General features: G+C 41.8%; 1 protein-coding gene and 1 pseudogene across 7 annotated transcripts in view; one reads left to right on the forward strand and one right to left on the reverse strand.

Annotated features, from left to right (window-relative positions):
* NCK1 (NCK adaptor protein 1) overlaps nt 1-20,043 on the reverse strand; it is an 88,504-nt gene that overhangs the window by 59,609 nt on the left and 8,852 nt on the right. The gene's annotated exons all lie outside the window — the stretch shown is intronic.
* LOC127483065 (small nucleolar RNA SNORA70) lies at nt 235-395 on the forward strand (annotated as a pseudogene).

Genomic DNA, 20,043 nt, shown 5'->3' on the forward strand with positions numbered 1-20,043 from the left:
CACCGGCTGCAGTGTGCCAGCCGCAATGGCCATTGAAGGGTGAACCAACAGCAAAAGGAAGACCTTTCTCTCTCTCACTGTCCACTCTGCCTGTCAAAAAAAAAAAAAAAAAAAAAAAAGAATAGGGACCAGCGTTATGGCATAGGAGGCAAAGTCACTGCCTGCTATGCTGGCATCCCATATGTCTTAACTGCTGCACCAAATACCCACCCTAAATACTGTTCATAGCAACTGCTGCACTTAACTCCAATTCCTACTCATGTCTTCTCTGTGCTTATATCACTTTTATTAATTGAAAAAAAAAATTTCTTGCCATAATAGCCAACAGCAGCCTTCCTGGTAGTGTACCCAGTCTGTTGCCTGCAAAGTTTGCCCAAGAACCCTTGGAGACTGCCCTTTCCAGTGAACCTTCACTTTTTGACCTCATGCTGTTAGATTTCAGACAGGCATGCACCTTTGAAAATTCCCAGGGTGTGATGCCCAAGCTTCACATTGCCAAGTCATCCTGTCCATCCACACCAAGCTGAAGGAATAATTAAGGCCCTACATGGGGCCAAGTTCAAGTTCTTTGATCACAAGACTCATATTTGAGATGTTTTACCAACTTTAATGCAGATGAATTTGAAAACTTGGTAGCCGTGAAGAGTTCTTTCTAGATGACTATGAGGTGAAATAAATCCCCAATCATGGTCCCCTGGACACGCAGCTGGCCTTACATTTGTAAGGCCTTCCACAGTGCTGCCCCGTTCTTAAGTACAATGGTTAGAATATTTTTTATCAAAAAGGTGAAACATAACAAACATTGGTGAGGATGCAAGAAAAGGGAACTCCTGTATAATATTGGAAATATAAACTAGTACATCCATTATGGAAAATGGTATGGAAGTTCCTCAAAAACTACAAACAGAACTTCTCATATGATCCAGCAATCTCTCTTCTGGGAACATATCCAAAAAATTTCAAATCAATATGCTGAAGAATATCTGCACTCCCATGTTGATTATGCATCATTCATAATAGCCAAGATATGGAAAGAACTTATGTGTCCATCAATGGATAAATGGATAAGGAAAATGTGACACACTCATACATACACAATAGAATATCATTGAGTCTTCAAAAAGGAAATTAGTCATTTGCAACAATGTGCATGAATTTGGAGGACATGCTACATGAAATAAGCCAAGCATATAAAGACAAATATTGTTATGAACTCATTTATGTAAGTATATAGAATCTTAAAAAGTTGAACTCACAGAAGTATAGAGAATAGAAAGGTGGCTACCAAAGGTTGAGGGACAGGGAGCTGGGGGAGGTAGAAAGAAATGGTGAGTCATTGCTCAAAGACTCAAATTATTAGCCAAAGAAGAATACCATACATTAATAAAAGGTTTAATAGAGCAATTAGATATAACAACTATAAACATTTACACATCTAATGACAAATCATAAAAATTTATGAAGCAAAAGCCTAACAGAATTGAAGGGAGAAATAGTTCTACAACAAAAGTTGAATAATTCAATATCCTACTCTTGATTAAGGAAGGGGCAATCAGATAGAAAATAAGGAAATAAAGGACTTCATCCCAGAAACCAATTAGATCTGACAGAAAACACTCTTCCCAACAGCAAAATGTAATTTCTCCTCAAGCACACATGAAACAACTGTTTTATTAAATCACTCAACATCTTGCCATTGAAATTGCCTGTTTAAAAAATTATTTCTGGCTAGCATTGTGGCGCAGTGGGTTAGGCCGCTGCTTGCAATGCTAGCATCCCACATCAACAGCACTGGTTTAAGTCCCAGCTGCTGTACTTCTGATCCAGCTCCCTGCTACTGTGCCTGGTAAAACAGGTTAAGGTGGCTAAGTACTTGGCCCCTGCCACCCAACATGAGACTCAGATGAAGTACCTGGCTCCTAGTTTCAACCTGGTCCAGTCCTAACTGTTGTGGCCATGTGGAGAGCAACCCAGCAGATGAAGATCTCTTTCTCTATCTCTTCTACTCTGTCGCTTTGCTTTTCAAATATCTCTTCCACTCTATGTTGCTCTATTTTTCAAATAAATAAATGTTTTTTAAAAAAATCATCTCTCTTATTTATAACACAGCAAGTTCTTAAGAGTCCCATGCATTTCATTTTGTATGGTGGGCACTTCAACAGAGTATCACCCATGTGGTAACTAATGTTTACAGATGTAACATTAGGACTTTCAGTCCCTTCATACGGGGTTTTAGTCCTCAAGTCTAGCATGCCTTTCCTCCCTCAGCAAACTCACATATTTAAGATCCAATTCATGTTTCTTTTCTACCGTTTTTTCCAGACATCTCTAGTCACTTCCTTCTCTATGATTCTACCTAAAACCCTTTCTTACTGTTTTTGTCTTGAGACTGGGCAATTTATACACATTATAAATTTATTTCCTCACAATTCTGGAGGCAGGGGGGCAATATAAACACCCCAACATCCAGTGAATTCCTTCTTGCCGAATCGTTAATTTGGTAGAAGGTATCACTTGGGAAGTGATGGGGAGAGGGAACAACCCTACTCTGATAATGGAATTATGTGTCCATTTATGAGACTGATGCTCCACAACTCAAACTCCCATTACATTCTACCTCCCAATACTATCACATTAAGGACCAAGTTTCCAACAAGTGAACTTTGCAGAACATATTCAAAATATACCACTTCCTATACTTATCTCACTCAATCTGAATTTCTTACAATTTTCTACCTCCACATGAAGAAACCTGAATTAGTTGTCTACCTCTGTATCTGTTCTCTTTTTCCTAATTAACAGAACTATCTGATTTTGAGCTCAGCACATGGAAACCACAATACAGATAATCCTGATCTTAAAATGGTCCAAATTACAAAGGTTCCACAGATGGCTGTGCAAAAGGAACATGCATTAAATAGAAACTTTAGCCTACATTTTGCATTTTGATCTCTTTCCAAGCTAGCAATATGCAATACAATAACATCTTAAGATGTTAGGCAATGGCAGTTAACTATAGTTCCCAGAGAGTCACGCAATTATAAGAGCACACAACCAACACTCTATAGTATACTGTGTGGCCATGATATTCAGTAGCTTAGATGTATTAAATGCAGTTTCAACTTACAGTATTTCCACTTTACAGTAGGTATACTCAGGATATAATCCTATTGTAAATAAACAAACATTTTAGGGGCTGGCACCGTGGCTCACTTGGTTAATCCTCCACCTGTGGCACCAGCATCCCAAATGGGCTCCAAGTTCTAGTCCCGGTTGCCCCTCTTCCAGTCCAGCTCTCTGCTGTGGCCCGGGAGGGCAGTGGAGGATGGCCCAAGTGCTTGGGCACCTGCACCCACATGGGACCAGGATTCAAAAGCACCTGGCTCCTGGCTTCGGATCAGCGCATCACCAGACGTAGCGGCCATTTGGGGGGTGAACCAATGGAAGGAAGACCTTTCTGCATCTCTCTTTGGAGATATCATAATACAAGCAGCAGTCAATTGCAATTTGTTTCTTTTAACACATGGGGCAACTAATCCCTATCTCTGATTTTACTCAGTCTGCTTTCATCTGGTATCCACCCAGTCCTTCATCTGGACTCTAAGTTCTTATCATCTGGCAAGACATGAATTCAGGACCACATCAAACCTATTTCCATAATGAAACAGGCATCCTGGCTTCAACTCCACTTAACAAGCTATACTTCTAGTTTACTATTTCTATGGAAAGATAAATTTACCTCATTTTTGAGTAAGGCTTTATATTTTAAATTTTTCTATTTTGTCTATAGTTCCTTTGTATTTACAGCAAGCATACACTACCAATTCTAAGCAAAATTTTAGACTATTAAGTTATTTAATCAAGTAGTAAAACTGAGTCTACAAATATTAATAAAGCAATGTTAAAATGACAAAGAGATATGATTATATGGAATATATATACCATTTGTGGATTATTTTGCTGTTATAAAGAACCACATCATGTTTCTTCTGAAAATTCTGTTTATCATTAACCACTTCTTTATTATATTACATTTGAGGGGTACTTTTGAAGGTAAACACTTTTTTTTTTCTTTTTTGACAGGCAGAGTGGACAGTGAGAGAGAAAGACAGAGAGAAAGGTCTTCCTTTTTGCCGTTGGTTCACCCTCCAATGGCCACCACGGCCGACGCATCGCGCTGATCCGAAGGCAGGAGCCAGGTGTTTCTCCTGGTCTCTCATGCGGGTGCAGGGCCCAAGGACCTGGGCCATCCTCCACTGCCCTCCCGGGCCACAGCAGAGAGCTGGCCTGGAAGAGGGGCAACCGGGACAGATTCCAGCGCCCTGACAGGGACTAGAACCCGGTGTGCCGGCGCCGCAGGTGGAGGATTAGCCTATTGAGCCACGGTGCCGGCGAGCAGTTTCAATTCTACTTTCATATACTGGACTTCCAGCAAGACCATCACAATTAAGATAGAAACAAAACCCAGTTCCTAGTACAGGAAACACAAAAGGATCTGGGGACTAAGACTGACATCACATAAGGAAATAATAATTGAAATGGGGCTGGTGTTAACAGTATAGCAGGTAAAGCCACTACCTATGATGCCATCATCTCATATGGATACTGGTTAGTATTCTAGCTGCTCCAATTTCAATCCAACTACCTAATGGTATGGGAAAAAGCAGTGGAAAATGGCCCAGTGTTTGGGCCCCTGCACCCACATAGGAGACCTGGATGAAGCTCCTACCTCATGGCTTTGGCCTGACAGTCCACTGCAACCACCTGGGGAGTAAATTCTTGGATAGAAGATCTCTCTCCCTCTCTTTGACTCTCCCCATCTCTCTCTGACTTTCAAATAAATCTTGGAAAGAACAACAACAACTGCTTAAGATTCTATGTTCTTACTTTGTTGCAGACTGAATTAAAGACACCACTTAGATCACTGACGTCACAAATAAGAATGTCAATTGTTCAATCAACAACAGGATAGCGCGCGCCAGCTGCGGCAGCCATTGGAGGATGAACCAACGGTAAAAGGAAGACCAGAGTCACTGTGCACTTGCTCCCCATGTAGAACCTCTGTGTTGTTTTTTTTTTTTTTTTTTTTTTTTTTTTTGACAGGCAGAGTGGACAGTGAGAGAGAGAGAGACAGAGAGAAAGGTCTTCCTTTGCCGTCGGTTCACCCTCCAATGGCCGGCACGCCGCGCTGATCCGATGGCAGGAGCCAGGAGCCAGGTGCTTCTCCTGGTCTCCCATGGGGTGCAGGGCCCAAGCACCTGGGCCATCCTCCACTGCACTCCCGGGCCACAGCAGAGGGCTGGCCTGGAAGAGAGGCAACCGGGACAGCATCCGGCGCCCCAACCGGGACTAGAACCCGGTGTGCCGGCGCCGCTAGGCGGAGGATTAGCCTAGTGAGCCGCGGCGCCAGCTAGAACCTCTGTTCTTAATGAGTTGTACTATAAGAATTATGGTAAAATTTGTCTTCAAACAGTACTTTATACTTTCTGTGTCTGTGTGGGTGCAAACTGCTGAAATCTTTACTTAGTATAGAGTTGATCTTTATATAAAGATAATTAAAAGTGAATCTTAATGAAGAACAGGATGGAAGAGGGAGTAGGAGTGGGACAGGAGTTGGGATTGGAGGGCGGGTATGGGAAGAACCACTACATTCCAAAAGCAAGAGGACAAAAATAAACCTATAAATATCATAGTCAAAATATAAATGAATTTAGTTCATTTACAACAAATATTAAAGAACAAAATACAAAATGCAATTAAAGACGCTTATTTTAAGAGCCAACTAAAGGGGCTGGCACTGTGGCATAGTAAGTTAAGTCTGCCTGTGGTGCCAGCATCCCATATGGGCACTGGTTTGTGTCTCAGCTGCTTCTCTTCCAATCCAGCTCCCTGCTAATGACCTCAGACCTAGCTCCCGATCAGCACAGTTCTGGCTGTTGCGGCCAACTGGGGAGTGAATCAGCGGATGGAAGACCTCCCTCTCTCTCTCCACCTCTCCTTCTCTCCATGTAACTCTTGACTTTTTCAAATAAATAAATGCTTAAAAAAAAAAAAAAAAAAAAAAGAACTGATGGGCCAGGCACTGCAGTGTAGCTGGTAAAGCCACTGACTGCAGGGTCAGCATCCCGTATGGGTGCCGGTTCGAGTCCTGGCTGCACCATTTCTGATCCAGCTCTCTGCTATGGCCTGGGAAAGCACTAGCAGATGATCCACGTCCTGGGGCCCCTGCACCCGCATGGGAAGACCTGGAGGAAGCTCCTGACTCCTGGTTTTTGATCAGCACAGCTCTGGCCGCTGAGGCCAATTAGGGAGTGAACCAGTGGATGGAACACCTCTCTCTCTCTCTCTCTCTCTCTGCCTCTCCTCACTCTGTGGAACTCTTTCAAATAAATCAATCAATCTTTAAAAAAAATAACAGAACAGAAAATCAAAACATCAACAAGGATATAGAAAGACTGATCCACAAAATCTAAAATTTGAGCTAACATATAGAGTATCTTCCACTAAAAAAAAAAAAATTATATTCAAGTACACATGGAACACTTTCAAAACTGATCATGGGGGCCGATGCTGTGGTGTTAGTGGGTAAAGCTATTGTCTGCAGTGCCAGTACACCACGTGGGTGCTGATTCAGGTTGTGGATGCTCCAATTCCAATCCAGCTCCCTGCTAATGCACCTGAGAAAACAGCAAAAGATGGCCCAAATGTGTGGGCCCCAGCACCCACATGGGAGACCCAGAAGAAGCTCCTGGCTCCTGGCTTCAGACTGGCCCAGGTCTAGCTGTTGCAGCCATTTGGGGAGTGAACTAGAAGATAGAAGATCTCCATCTCTCTCCCATCTCGAACTCTGCCTTTCAAATAAATAAATAAAATCTTTAAAAAAAAAACTGATCATGTATAAGGGTAGCGAAAGAAAAATTTTTTTCAAGGCACTTCTAAGACTACAATGACCACAATATAATGTTGCAGTTATTAATAAAAATATTTAAATGTTTAGAAACATAGAAATAGACTCAATAAATTAAAAAGAAAATCATAACAGAAATTATAAAAATGACATCTGAATAGCAATCAAAGTACTATACTATCACAATGTACAGCTCAGCTAAAATTATGGCCTTAATGTATTTGTAGCTGCAAAAAAAGTGGAGCAGCCAGGACTAGAACCAGCGCCCATATGGGATGCCGGCACTTTAGGCCAGGGCATTAACCTACTAGGCCATAGTGCTGGTCCCCCGGCTGCTCCTCTTTTGATCCAGCTCTCTGCTATGGCCTGGGATAGCAGTAGATATGGCCCAAGTCCTTGGGGCCCTGCACCCACATGGGAGACCCGGAAAAAGGACATAGTAGAGAAGTCCACTCTGCCACACTGGACTCCTCAGGCTGATGGACTAACAAACAAAAATAGGAATACATGTCCTAGCAGTGATAATCTTAATTATCATTAGGAGTTGTTACATACAATGGCAGTAGGGTGTCTAGAACTCTAAGATGTTTCCAGACATGGAACAAATGAAAACTGCAGCAACCACGGCCCAAGAGAGGCAAAACAGCTAAGGGCTCAAATCTCTCAAGTCTACAGATCAAAAGCAATCTACACTAGTTGAACTGCTGGCTCAGCATAAGGGAACTCTTAAAATGAATGATGAAGGAGGGAAATGAAGAATATTAATTCCTGCCTCAATACCAGTTGCAATAATAGGAACCACTCACTAGCTTCTATTATTAATCCTTCTTAAAATTTCTATTGCTAAGACCACAGCCTGACGAAACTGTGATGGATTAGAATCAGTAGGGTCCAAAGCAATCTGAGCAGAGCAGGAGTAGATTCTATCAAAAGTTTCTGTGCCTCATCTTCATGCTCTTGGCCTTTTCCATTGCTATTGCTATGCAATAAATTACCACGTATTTGCTATCTTAGAGTTCTGGAGGTCAAAGTTCAAAAAAGGTCTTATAGACCTACCATCAAAGTCTGCATTCCTCAGCAGGTTCTGGGGGAAGAATCTATTCCTTGCCAATTCCAGCTCCTGGAAGCTGTTCACATTCCTGGCTCCTGTATGCATCATTAAAGTCTCTTTCCATCATGTCTTTATTGGACAGACATTCCTCATTCTTTTTTTTTTTTTTTTTTAATTTATTTTACTTGAAAGACAGAGTTACAGAGGGCACAGGCAGAGAGAGTCTTCCATTTGCTGGTTCACTCTTCAGATGACCACAACGGCCAGAGCTGCGCCAATCTGAAGACAGAAGCTTCTTCTGGGTCTCCCACGCGGAGCAGAGGCCCAAGTGTACCAACTTGCACTGCTTCCCAGGCCATAGCAGAGAGCTGGATCGGAAGAGGAGCAGCCAGAACTTGAACCGGCACCCACATGGGATGCCGTCACTGCGGGGTGGCAGCTTTACCTGCCATGCCACAGTGCTGGCCCCTTCTCATTTTTTTTTTTTTTTTTTGAAAGGCAGAGTGGACAGTGAGAGAGAGAGAAAGACAGAGAGAAAGGTCTTCCTCTGCCGCTGGTTCACCCTCCAATGGCCGCTGTGGCCGGCGCATCGCGCTGATCCGATGGCAGGAGCCAGTGCTCCTCCTGGTCTCCCATGGGGTGCAGGGCCCAAGCACTTGGGCCATCCTCTGCACTCCCGGGCCACAGCAGAAAGCTGGCCTGGAAGAGGGGCAACCGGGACAGAATCCGGCGCCCCGACCGGGACTAGAACCCGGTGTGCCGGCGCTGCAAGGCGGAGGATTAGCCTAGTGAGCCGCGGTGCCAGCCCTCATTCTCTCTTAAAAGAACCCTTGAGATTGCACAGGTTCCTCTTACAATCCAATACACAAAAACCACAGGCCAAAATAAAAAAGTATTTGAATTGGACTTCATCAGAGTTAAAATCTTTTGATAATCTTTTATTTAATAGTGCGAAAAGGCAACTCTGGGCCCAGAATTGTAGCATAGCGGGTAAAGTTGCCACCTGTGACATTGGCCTCCCATATTGGTATCAATTCAAGTACCAGCTGCTTCACTTCTGATCCAAATCCCTGCTAATGCACCTGGGAAAGTAGTAGGATATGGTCCAAGTGCTTGGACTCCTGCACCCACATAAGAGACCCAGAAGAAGCTCCTGGCTTCGGCCTGGCCTAGCCCTGGTCATCGCGGCCAATTGGAGAATGAACCAGCAGATGGAAGACCTCTCTCTCTAACTCTGCCTTTCAAATAAATAAAATAAATCTTAAAAAAAAAGATAATCCAAAGAAAGTGAGAAAATATCTGGAAGTAATATCTGATCAAGAATACTCAGAATATATAAAGAACTCACACAACAGTAACAAAAAATCCAATTCAAAAATAGGTAAAGGACTTGAATACACACTTTTTCCAAAAATTATATACAGATGGCCAATAAGTACATAAAAATAAGCTCAGTATCTTTAGCCATTAGAGAAATCAAATCAAAACCACAGTGAGACAATACCACTTCATACTCATTAGGATGGTTATTATCAACAAAACAAAAAATAGTAACTGTTGGTGAAAATGTGGAGAAGTCAGAACTCTTGTGTATTGCTGGTGTGAATATAAGAGTACAGCCACTGTGGAAAACATCATGGCAGTTCCTAAAAAAATTATAGGGCTGGTGCTGTGGCATAGCAGGCTAAACCTCTGTCTGCATTCCACATGGGCGCCTGTTCGTGTCCCAGCTGTTCCTCTTCCGATCCAGCTCTGTACTAACGGCCTGGGAGGACACTGAAGGATGTACCAAGTGCTTGGGCCCCTGCACCTGCCTGGGAGACCTTGAAGAAGCACTTGTCTCCTAGTTTCAGATTGGATGAGCTCTGTCCATTGCGGCCATTTGGGGAGTGAACCAGAAGACAGAAGACCTTTCATTCTTTCTCTCCCTCTCTCTGTAACTCTATCTACCTCTCAAATAAATAACAATCTTTTTAAAAAATTAAGAATAGAATTAACATATAATCCAGCAATTTCAGTTTTGAGTATACACCGAAATGAAGTCAAAGTGAGGATTCAAACCAATGCCTATCAACTATCTTCATAACAGCATTATTCACCGTAGCCAAAAGATGGAAGCAACCAGAGAGTCTGTCATCAGATTCAATGGAATATCACAAGCCTTAAAAAGGAAATTCTAGAGGACAGCATTGTAGCATAGCAATGTGATGCCAGCACCCTATATGGGCATTGGTTCCTGTCCTGGCTTCTTAACTTCTGATCCAGCTCCCTGCTAAATCACCTGGGAAAAGCAGAGGACAGACAAGTGTTTGGGTCCCAGCTATCCACATCAGGGGACTGGGATGAAGCTCCTGGCTTTGACCTGGCCCAGCCCTGGCCATTGCTGCCATCTTAGGAGTGAAGCAGCAGATGGAAGACTTCTTTCTCTCTTTCAAATAAATAATCTTTTTTAAAAAGGAAAGAAATTCTGACATGTTATAACATTAATAAATCATGAAGACATGTTAAGTGAAACCAGCCAGTCACAAAAGGACAACGTTCTTTGAGTAGACAAATTCAGAGAGACAGAAAAGATAATGGTGGTTGCCAAGGGTTAGGGGGATGAGAGATTTGAGAGTTCAGTGTTTAATGGACACAGAATTTTTCATTTGGCAAAAATGAAAAAGTTCTGCAAACAGAAGGTGTAATGGTTGCAAAACTGTGAGAGTACATTTAACAAGACAAACAGGTACATTTAAACATGACTAAATAAGTAAATTTTATGTTGCATGTATTTTACCATAATAATAAAGTGTACATGAGTGTTCATGGCAGTATTATTCATAATAGTCATATATGTCATATATGTCATAATAGTCATATAAATAATCCAAATATCAGCAACTGATGAATGCATAAAACATGGTACATCAATACAATGGAATTATTCAGCAATATAAAGGAATGAAACATTGATAGTATGTACTGTAACATGGATGAACTTTTAAACATCAAGTTGGAGGCAGAGAAAGATGGTAGATAAGCAAATGATTTGATCATTGGTGACTGTCTCTCCACAGAGAGATCAAATTTTTTTAAAAGATTTGTTTATTTATTTGAAAGAGTTACACAGAGAGAGAGGTCAGCCTTCCATCCTCTGGTTCACTCCCCAATTGGCTGCATAGGCGCTGATTTGAAGCCAGAGCCAGGAACTAATTCCGAGTCTTCCCATGCGGATGTGGGGGCCCAAGGACTTGGGCCATCTTCCACTGCTTTTCCAGGTCACAGCAGAGAGCTAGATCAGAAGTGGAGCAGCCAGGACCTGAACCAGCGCCTATATAGGATGCTGGCACTGCAGGTGGTGGCTTTACCTGCTATGATACAATGCCGGCCCCAAGAGACACCAACTTATACAGCTCTTCATGCATAAGCCATCTTCAGGTGAGTTAAGGAAGCCAGGTGAGTGAGCACAAGATCTGGTTTTAGCATAAGATGCACTGAAGAAGACAGAAAATAGCTGTAGAGTTACCCCCCCACCCCCTGCCCCAGTTCTAAACAGTGTTAACTCCAAGCCTCTCATTTAAGGGAGGGAGAGTGTATTAAGCACAGATTTTAGACTTGAAACCTAGTACCAGACTTGCCACTGTAAAATTCTGTGCCAAAAGGGCTCTATAGCCTCTGCTCCAAAGCCAGTACCTACAGACAAAGCCTCTGAATGCTCTTGGTCAGTGGCCAAGGGAGTGCCTCAACCAACCTTCCTCCAACTTCCCATACTCTAGCTGCTGAAAAGGATGGGAAAATCAGTATAGGACCTTGCCTTAGAACTCAATGCTAGGAACTGGAAAGAATTTCTAATCCTTCAAAGTACAGATGACATCATATGCCAACAAGTATCAAGAACTTCCAAGGAACTATGACCTCATTTAATGAATAAATATAGTGTCAGAAAATGAGCAGGCAGCAATTGATATATCCAAAATCTCAGATGCATTTTCAAAATATTTTTATTTTATTTGGGGTTGGGGTGGGGTGGGCATGCAGATATACTGAACTTCCGATTGCTGGTTCACTCCCCAAATACCCTCAACAGTTGGGGGACTGAAGCCAGAATCCAGGAACTCAATCCAGGTCTCCCACATGGGTGGCAGGAACACAACTACCTGAGTGGTTGCCTAGAACTAAGTAGATGAGAAGATCAGGGTTTTTTTGGTTTTTTTTAAAGATTTATTTATTTTTATTTGAAAGTCAAGAGTTACACAAAGAGAGAAGAAGAGGCAAGCAGAAAGAGAGGTCTTCCATCCATTGGTTCACTCCTTAATTGGCAGCAATGGCCGGAGCTACAGCGATCCGAAGCCAGGAGCCAGGTCTCCCACGTGGGTGAAGAGAGCAGGATAGGAAGTGGAGCAGCCAGGTCTCAAACCGGCACCCATATGGGATGCCGGTGCTTCAGGCCAGGGTGTTAATCCACTGTGCCACAGCGCCGGCCCCCAATCAGGCATTTTCTTTTTAGGGTGTTGAAAATGTTCTAAAATTGTGATGATAGTTGTACAGCTCTGTTCATATACTAAAAGCCACTGAATTGTATCATAGGTGAATTGTACAGTATATGAATCATATCTCAATTAAGTTTTTATTTGTAAGCCAAGAATACGAATGATTTAATGGAATTATAAGATGAAGAACAACAATGAATGAGACTACAAGAGAATCTAAACACTACAGCTTGAATTCTTGCTCTGCCATTTTTTATCTGTGTGACACTGAGCAAGACACTTAAACCCAGTGTGTTTCAGTAATACTTACCTTCAAGGATGCTGTGAGGATTAAACAAATTAATGTGTAAAACACTTATACAGTGCCTGCTACAAAGGTGTCCTTCCCTGCTCTATTAGCCTGCCAAATGCTAAAAATTCCACCACCACCCGTATGGAAATAAAAATTCAATGATAGCTGTATCTAAATTTTACATTAGGGAAGATATGTCTACTCCAGATAGCAAATAACCTAAAAGTCACCAATTACACAATACTGGCAAAGCAATTTTCATTACTAACTCGTGCAAGTTCTTATCTAAGGCAAAGATAAACTTCACAGTTTTCTTCTACGCTCCTCCATTTTTAAAAATTCTTTTGTATTTAAAAATTTTTAACAGGCACATAAAATTATACACCTTTGTAGGGTACAGGTATACACTGTGTAATTTCAATCAGGTAAATATGCATGTTTTCTCAAACATTTAATATTTCTTTCTGGTGAAAACATTCAAAATCCTACCTTCTAGATTTTTTAAAATAAAAAAATGCAGTACATTAGTTATAGTCACCCTTACTAGGCAAGAGAACCCACTTCCTTCTTGCTTAATAACTTCTGAGGGCCAGCATTGTGTCATAGCAGGTAAAGCCACTGCCTGCAACACCAGAATCCTACATGAATGCCAGCTCAAGACCAAGGTGCTCCATTTCTGATCCAGCTCCCTGCTAGTGCACCTGGGAAAGCAGTGGGAGATGGTGTACGTCCTTAGGCTCCTGCACCCCCATGGGAGACCCGGAATAAGCTCCTGCCTCCTGGCTTCAGACTTGACCTAGTTCCAGCCATCTGGAGAGTGAACCACCAGATGGAGGATTTCTCTCTGTGTACATCTCTCTATAAACCCTGCATTTCAAATAATCTTAAAAAAAAATAAAAATAAAAAACAAATCAGCCACTTTTTCCTGACCTGCTTTTTTACCTAATCCTTTATTTCAAGCTACTATTCAGATGTAAGCTAGAGAAAGATTAACAATGATCTTCTTTTATCCATTATATGTTGAGAAAAAAATATGACTACTCATGCAAGTTTTAGTTCAGTTCCAAACTGCCCACCTAATTCATCAAAAATTCCCTAAACAAAAATGAACTTTACAAAGATGAGAATAAAAGGTATGCAAAAGGCAGGGGGCAAGGGGCCGGGTGCTGTGGCACAGCATGGTAAGCTTATGTCTGCAGAGCCAGCATCCTATATGGGTGCTGGTTACAGTCCTAACTATTCCACTTCTGACCCAGCTGCTCCCTGTTAATGTGCCTGGGAGAGCAGTGGAGGATGGTTCAAGTGCCTGGGGCCCTGCACCCACATGGGAGACCAAGATAAAGCTCCTGGCTTCAGCTTGGCCTACCCCTGGTTGTTGCAGCCATTTGAGGAGCAAATGGTAGATTTGCTCCAGCCAATGGAAAATCTCCTACCTCTCTTTGTCTCTCCCTTCTTCACTGTAAATCTTTCAAATAAATATTTTTTTCAAAAAGATATGAAAAAAAAGAAAGAAAGAAAAAGAAAAGAAAGCATGCCATGCCATGCCATGCCTCTAGGCCCTCTTTTTTATCTGGAGACAAAACTGTATTGCATCTGCAGACTAGAAATGGATTTTCTCTGTATACCATCCACAGCCAAGTTTCATTACCAAAGAAATGAGATGCTCTAAGAAGCTGGTGTTAAGATAATTTGATTAAACTATGCTTCCACTTTAAATAGTCCTTATTTTGTTTAAAAGTTAAATAAGAATTTATTCTCAAACTACTTTAGAAGACAAAGCCTTTCTAAGGGGTACCTCCATCTTAAATGTTTCTGGAATAAGATTTATTAGTAAAAGCATGTGACTAAGAAGCATAAACAGATGAACTGTCACTGTACTGCTATAATTTTGTATACTTTAAAGTCAGAAAATTCCTGCTAAAAACATTTCAAAATAAATGAATAAATGTTATATCACAGAAGCTTTTAATTTAGCAATTCTAACTTACTGTAAAATTCTACAGAGGGGCCACTGCTGTGGCCTAGCGGGTAAAGCTGCCTGCAGTGCCAGCATCCCATATGGGCGCCAGTTAAAGACCCGGCTATTCCACCTCCAATCCAGCTCTCTGTTTTGGCCTGGGAAAGCAGCAGAAGATGGGCCAAGGCCCTGGGCCCCTGCACCAGTTTGGGAGACCTGGGGGAAGCTCCTGGCTTCAAATTGGCACAGCTTCAGCCATTGCAGCCAACTGGGGAGTGAACCAGCGGATGGAGGATCTCTCTCTCTCTGCCTCTCCTTCTCTCTCTGTGTAACTCTGACTTTCAAATAAAGACTATGTATTTAAAGAAAAAAAAATTATACAAGAATACAGATGTCCTCTCATTATCCACAGGTAATACATTCTAAAATCCCTAGTACCAAATGCTCCATTTATATGCTATATTTTTCCTGCACACAGATATGTATGAAAAAGTTTGTAAATTAGGCACTGTAGAAGAGATTAATAATGAAATAATTTTAATATACTGTCATAAAATTTCCATGACTATGGTCTCCTTCAAAATATCTTATTGTACTATATTTGGCATTCTTGTGATAATTTGAAATAAAATGCCTATGTGGTGAGACAAAGTAAGGTGAACAACACAGGCAACAACACAGGCATTGTGACACATCCTAAGGCCACTATTAACCTGACGATATATCAAGAGGATCATTGAGCCATGTAGATTCTGGTTCACTGTAACTGAAGCAGACAGAAAACAAAATCGGGCAGGGGAGGAACTACTTTTAAGTTGCTGCAACAACCGGAGAAGCCTTTTCTCCCTCTATAAACTCCTTAACCTTGATGCCTAATTACACTGTCTCATTGTATTTCATTTCAGAAATGTTCACTAGACACTTAGTGCACAAAGGAAAGCAGGCTAAGAGCTTTTATTATAATGTTAGGAATCCCCACAACAGCCGTATGAAGTAAATCCTCCTATTAATATCATCACTGTGTAACTGAAGAAACAGCCTTCAAAGTTCAAGGAACTGCCCAAGGTCACACTAAAAGGAAGATGGGCCATTTCTCTCCTTTTCAATTTTTTATAAGGTAAAATTCCAAACATACATTAAAGACAGCAAATCCTCCAAACCAAATTCATCACCCAAATGTAATCATCAAGACTCTCCCTATTCATGTTTCTACCCACTCCTGCTTCCTCATTATTTTGAAATAAAAACCCCTTTGTCTGTAAAATATTTCAGTATCTCTGAAAGATAAGAACTCAAACCTATAGTCCTTATTTTCATTGAACTGTATTTTCTCAGAAAGAAAACAAGGCTCAAGTTATCCTCTGGTCTCAAACTACTTCATGAAAACTAACATTGTAGTCAGTTCTGTGTAATATTCATTCATTCCTACAACAGATTTACTAAATACTAGTATATGTTAGCACAGGTTAGGTGCTGCTGAAATACAACAGTGAGTCAATTAAATATCACAAAGAACAGACTAGAGGCAGTCAAGTTAACCATCCTTCTTGAAATGTTGCTGTTTTCCTTAACCCTATATGAAACTGGTTCTCCTCCTCCCTCTCCACCTACTCCAGTTTCTATTTCTGGCTCCTCTTTTACCACCTCGTGAGTTAACTGTTCTTCTCAATATATACTCACCCTTGCAATAGCTCTTCCATTTTTATGGCTCCATCTAATCACTTCTGGCTGGTAGACTTCTAAATCTGGTATCCCAATTGTGTTCTCTAATCTAAGGCACTGTTCTTCCACATATCTACTTGAATATCCTACTTTCACCTCAAATTCAACATGAATCAGATCCAATTCAGCTGTAAAAACACAGCTCTACTATCCTCTTTAACAATCTGTTATTGACAAACCACCATATTCCCATTCACCCAGATTCCTTTTAAGGTCACACAAATTTGTGGTCTTTCCTTTAAGACATATCTCATACCTTTTTTCCCCCCACTGAGAGAGCTAACAATGAAGCCCAAGCCTTCAGCAATTCACCTAAATTATCATAAAAGTCATTGGTTATAATTCACTCTCTCTACTTCAGTCAGTTCTGTGTAATATTCATCCGTTCCTACAACAGATTTACTAAATACTAGTATATGTTAGCACAGGTTGGGTGCTGCTGGAATACAACAGTGAGTCAAACATATCCCTTTCTAGCAGAGGACACATTTAGGAAAACAAAAATTTTCTTCCCAAATAAACAGATTGTGATAAATGCTGTGACAGAGATAAAGACAGTACAGTCATAAAGGACAGAGAATAGGAGTACTACTTCAGGCTGGGGCTTTTAATTAGACAGAATTCAAGCTGACACTTTAAGGATGAGGAGGAGGCAGTTATGTAAACATTTAAAGTGTTCCAAGCAAAGGAAACTGCACATCACATAGCTACTAAGAGGGACAAGCCTTGCATGTCTTGGAAAATGACCTAGTCAAATTTGGCTAGAGAATAGGAGAGTGAGTGTTACAATGTTCAGGTTGGAATAACAGATATAGGTCAATTTTATTCCATATATAATAAGAAGTCAATAAAGAGTTTTAAGCAAATAAATTATAATCTAATATATACTATGATAGAGACTGCTAGTGCTCAATACCTGCATTCTCTGCTTCATAAGCACAATGCTATAGCATATTCCCCAGTCCCTCCTGAAGTTAGGTGAGAGATTATGACTTAGTTCTGACCACTAAGGGTGTATGTGAAAGTCATGTATGCCACTTCCAGGCTGGACCCTAAAATCTTCCTTGACAAACACTTCCCCTTTCAAAACCACCTCAGAAGCCACAAGCTAGTTATGGTGGTAATATAAAAGCACAGAGGAGCCGGTGTCCTAAAAGATGCACAGAGCAGACGTGACCCCCCAACATTCACACCAGACTGCAATATAAGAAAGTAATTATAAACTTGTGTTAAAGCTACTAAGATCTGTTAATTGCTAGAGCTGTTAGCATATCATAACCAATACAAAAATCCTAAAAACATTTCTCTGCCTGCTGTGTGAAGAATGAGTTAAAAGGAAAGATAAAAACAGAAATAAGAAGCCAAAGAGATCCCAGCCAACTGTTAACATCAACTTGACAACCCTCCGGCAACCAACACTCACCCTAAATGATATCACATGGGGGAAAAAAAAAGCCTCTCTCCCCTCAAATCATTATATTTTAAACCTTCTCCCAAACTGACTTTTTAGCCTTTTGTTTTCCAGCTTTTTTTCATTTTTAATGTTTTATTCTTGCTATTATAAGTTCCAAAGGTCATTTTTTTGTTCATATTTTTCCAAATTCCTTTTCTGTTTGTTTTGGTTTCTTATATGAAAAGCTAGACCTTGATTGCTCATTTTTTATTGGCAAGTCCTAAGAGTCGTTGTGAACAACTTATACTTTCTCTTCTAAATTCCTACTTGATGGCCAGAATTCTGGGAGCCAAACAGGAGAAGAGCTCTCAGTAACAGTCCTAATATTGAGCACATTCACTTAATTTGGGCATCTTCTGTTTGGCCCTTTACTATGTATACCACTCATATTCTCTCACAGTCTGTTTTATAATTGTGGAGGAAAAATCTTCAGTCTTCTGTTGGAGCAAGTCACTCAATTAGACAAACATCAAAAGATATAGTTTCAAGCTATTTTTTCTCGTAACAGCTTTATTCTAATATACTACACATACCATAAAGTTCACCCATTTAAAGTATACAGCTTGGGGCCGGCACTGTGGTGTAGCAGGTAAAGCTGCTGCCTGCAGTGACGGCATTCCTATGGGTGCCAGTTCAAGTCCCGGCTGCTCCACTTCTAATCCAGCTCTCTGCTATGGCCTGGGAAAGCAGAAGATGGCCCAAGTACTTGGGCCCCTGCACCCACATGGGAGACCCGGAAGAAGCTCCTGGCTCCTGGCATAGGATTGGCGCAGCTCCGGTTGTTGTGGCCAATTGGGGAGTGAACCAGCAGACAGAAGACCTCTCTCTCTGCCTATCCTTCTCTGTGTAACTCTGACTTTCAAATAAATAATAAATCTTTAAAAAAAATATACAGTTCAATGGCTTTTAGTGTCTTCACAGTTGTACAACCACTACCACAATCAATTTTAGAACATTTTTAAAGATTTATTTATTTATTCGAAAGTCAGAGTTACACACACAGAGGAGGAAAGGCAGAGGCAGAGAGAGAGAGGGGTCTTCCATCTGCTGGTTCACTCCCCAATTGGCTGCAACAGCTGGAGCAGCACTGATCCGAAGCTAGGAGCTTCTTCCAGGTCTCCCACGTGGGTATAAGGGCCCAAGGGCTTGGGGCCATCTTCCACTGCTTTCCCAGGCCACAGAAGAGAAATGGATCAGAAGTGGAGCAGCCGGGACTCAAACCAGCGCCATATGGGATACTGGCACTGCAGGGGGCGGGCTTTACCCACTACGCCACAGCGCCAGCCCCAGAACATTTTCATAACCCCAAAAAGAAACCCCACACTCTATTCAAGCTGTCACTTCCCATTTTCCTCTACCACACTCTACTCCCAGCCCTAGGTAACAACTAATTTATATTCTGACTACATTTTTATATTTTCTGGACATTTCACACAGATAGAATCATATAGTATGTGGGCTTCTGTATACTTAGCATATTTTCAAGGTGTCGCTCCCCCTCTTCGTGGAGGAACGACACAGGACCCTGCGCTGTTCTGTCTGCTCGGCCCTCCCCGGGTTTGCTGCTGGTTCTTCCCGGGTTGGCTACTATCCCTTCCACCTCCGTGGAAGGGCAGTTCCCCCTGGCCGCATTCCCCACTTCCGCAGGGGAGCGGCACACCGCCGGCCGGTTCTCTCGGGGGGCTGCACAGGTGTTCCCTTAGATGTTCCCCATGGATGTTCCTGGTGCATGCCGTCTCTCTCCTCCTTTATAGTCCTCCTCCGCCAATCCTAACTCGGCTGCCCACACGCCGAGTACGCTGCTCTCCAATCAGGAGCAAGTCCTACAGTTAATTGGTTGAACTGGAGGCAGCTGTGCGGAAGCTGTTTACTTCTCTCCCAACGCCATATTGTGGGAGAGCAGATGCATAGAATAAGTCTTAATTCCAGTAACTTAGTCCAGTCCGGATTGCTCCCCACATCAAGGATTGTCCATTTTGGAGTATGTGTTATAGAACACTGGGGTCTTCTGTGACTGGCTTCTTTCAGAGCATATTTTCAAGGTTCACTGATGTTATAATGTGAAACAGTGCTCCATTCATTTCTACTACCCAATAATACCCCCTGTCTGGACACACATTGTATTTCTCTGTCAGCTGACGGGCATTCAGGTTGTTTCCACTTTTCTCTATTATGGTTAAGCTACTTC

This window comes from Oryctolagus cuniculus, chromosome 4 (assembly GCF_964237555.1).
Source record: "Oryctolagus cuniculus chromosome 4, mOryCun1.1, whole genome shotgun sequence".
NCBI lineage: Eukaryota > Metazoa > Chordata > Mammalia > Lagomorpha > Leporidae > Oryctolagus > Oryctolagus cuniculus.